We start from the raw sequence: 3,265 nt of genomic DNA on the forward strand, positions 1-3,265 counted from the left end.
CACGGAACGGTGCCGGCTTTTTCGAGACCATCCTCGCTGTCTCCCTAAAGCGGTGCAGCATACACAGACAAACATGGATAGATTTCTATACACCATAAGTGTATATATATGCGTAGATACATAAATATACATACATATGTATATATATGCATATATATATTAAAAATATATAGATACACAGAGATATATATTTATGGCTCCGTGTATGTATACCTGGAGCCATAAACACTTGTAGCCTGGATTAGGACTCGCAGAAATCCCCGTCACTGCAGATCTGGGTATTTTTAAGGTTCGGGCATCTTTGTTGGTTCTTCCCAAGTTTTTTAGTTGCGGATGCGGCTGGGGGAAAAGCAGCCACGGCGCCAGGTTTGGGGGTCCCCGCTGCCCCCCCCCCAGACCTGCCTTTTCAGCGATGCTGGGGGAGGGTTAGCAGCTCGGCAAAGAGTAGACTTAAAAGCATAATTAATGTAGGGATTTTTTTTTTTTTGTTATAAGAAAGAGGGAAGAGTGAAAAATCAAGTTAATTAAAACCAGATGCAAACGAGGGCTCCGATGCCCCCCCCCTTCCCTGGCAGCGGGGGCAGAGGAGCGTGGCGGCCGAGGGGGCGACGGGGAAGGCGCTGGTCCGGGCGGGAGCCCGGACGGAGGGATGATAAAATAGGATGGGGAGCACAAAAGCGGGAGCAGACGCTCCGTCTCTCCCGGCAGGGGCTTTCATCTGCTGCCAGTGGCGGGAGGCACAGGCGGTAGAATTGCAAAAGTGGAGGGTGGAAAGAAAAATATCGGTTTTAAATTAGCAAGGGATGCTTTTTCTTGAACGTCGGGATGGTTCCTGCTGCGGCTGTGAGAGCCCCCGTTCCCACGGGGCCCCTCGTTCTTTTTGACTTAACCACGCATTTTGGCTTTGCTTTTCTTTTTTTAATGCAGAAACACCTGCCTGAATATTTTGTCCCTCGCCGCGTATTTCAGCGTTTGGATAATTTGCTGCTGATGCAGTAGGACAGTTGACTTAGCATCAACAGCCTCTTGCAAATAGCTATTTTTTTCTTTTTTTTTTTCTCTTTTTAATGGAGCGCATGCTCTCCATCTTCGCAGTACAGTACATCTCCATTTATTCTGCCTTCCTAAACGAATTACCTGTGGGCTCCTTTGATTTCAGCCAGGCTGCAGAGCCATCCCCTTCTGCCCCCGGCAGCAACCCCTTGGAAGTCCTGCCCTGCCTTAATTAGGCAGGGTTTTTAATTACTTAGGAAATCCCAGCCTCTTTTAATCTTGGTAATGAAGGCTGGAGCTTTGCATCACCTGGACCGGGGGGCTCAAAGGCTTCTTTCCGCTTTCCCACCTTCCTAACAAGCGATTTCCAACACGGGGCAAAAGCAATTGCCCGGAAAAAAAAAAGCCCTGGGGTTGGGAATGTGTTTGAACGTGAAAAATCAAGCCTGCTGTATTTATTTCTTCTTTTCCCCAGGGGGGGAAGGCAGAAGCCTAGCTCCCTCGCCCAGATAATACGTTAAACCCAGCTCGGAGTGGGTTTTGGGGTTTTTTTTTTGGCTGAAGATCTCATTGCAAGGCAGGGAGGAGCCCGGAGGGGTCCCGATGTGGGGGGAATGGCGGCAGACGGGGCACAGCACCCTCGAGGGCGCTGGGTGACCTGGTCCCCATCAATTCACCCATCCTGATCGCTGCGGTAAATCGATTTTCGACAAAAAAAAATATTTCAGTAAATTGATTTTTCAGGTCATGATCTCACTTCTTCCCATCGTTCCGACCGGCCGCGGTTGCACACACCATCGAGGTCTGCTGAGATACTTGGCCGGGCATCTCCATCCTGACCCGCAGCACCCTCCCTGGGCTCAGCGCCTGCCCGCCGGGCAGCAAAAGGCTGCTGGGGTCACGGGGGTGCCGGCGCCGCCGCTCAGCCCGGCCTGCTGAAACCGCCGCTCCCGGGAAAAGATCGGCAATTCTGAAAGCGTTCAGCCCGAGAGAAAGCAAACGGGGGTATCTAGAATCTATATATTCTATAGAGAGAGAGAGGATATAGAATAATTATAGAATGTCTGTTATGTATTATTATATATACTGTATATCATACATGGTATATGTCAGCTGTTGTATATATCTATTATGTGTATATTGTATATATATTATGTATAGATTTTTATTACATAGATATGATATAATAATATATATAATATATATTATATACACACAATACTATAAAATACACATTCTATAATTTTTCTGTATAATATAACGTATCATAGATATTCTACATAATAGTACACACATATATATTCTATATAATATATAAAATACAAATATAAAGGTCTATTAAAAAAGCAGCTGTCAGAAAGATGAGGTTCGTGAGCTGCCCTCCAGCCTCATTGGGGTGGATTCCCTGCCAGGAGCAGCATTTCAACCCAGGGAGGCATCAGCGAGGGGGTCTGCAGACAGAAATACTCACCAAAAAGAAACTTAAAGGGTGTTTTGGTATTTAAAAAAAAATGCTGTTTTCCATCGGCTGGGTCTTTTCACTGCAAATCACTTAACATGAGGTTCAGGGAGCGAAACGAGCCTTTATTTGTTTATTACTCCTATTTACCCTGGTTTTTCCGAGCCAGCTTTGCTCGGCTGAGGAAAGCCCGTGGAAGGAGCGCTCGTTGATTGATTTCATTGATTTTTCACCAAAACTGGTTTTCTGCAGGTTTCTGACCCTCCGTTAAAGGCGTTATACTCCTGTTTCTCTGCTCTCCCCATCTTCTGGTTCAGGACTTGGAGCGCGGGAATACAGCCGAGGGGAGCCGAGGTTACTTTCGGGCAGATAAGTAAATATTTAAATCCCAGCCGGCAGTCCTAAGGGATTGATTTCGCAGCAGGAAACGTGGATCTCTGGCTGGTTTTCTGCTCTACCGGCCCGATGGTATAGCATCCATGCATATAGCAGATGGTATAACATCTCAGTGTTCATCCCGGGTCTGCATCCATGGGGGGACACGTTCTCTGGGGATCATCGCCCCTTTTTTTTTAGCTTTGTTTTATTTACAAGCCCCTTTTTCCCAAACCCGCAGGCCCCTGGGAAAACGGCAGAGAACCGGCTCTGCAGCCATGGCAGCCGCGCCGGCTTTAGGGATGCGACGTCTGGGCTGCCTAAGGATGCGGAGCTGTGGGCTCCGTGGTACGGCGAGGCAAGGGGAGAAGCCACCACCTCCCCAAAATCACCCGGCATCCTGCCATTGCACCCACGTTTGTACGCAGAGGTTGGGCT

Source organism: Calonectris borealis, chromosome 7 (genome assembly GCF_964195595.1).
Source record: "Calonectris borealis chromosome 7, bCalBor7.hap1.2, whole genome shotgun sequence".
Classification (NCBI taxonomy): domain Eukaryota; kingdom Metazoa; phylum Chordata; class Aves; order Procellariiformes; family Procellariidae; genus Calonectris; species Calonectris borealis.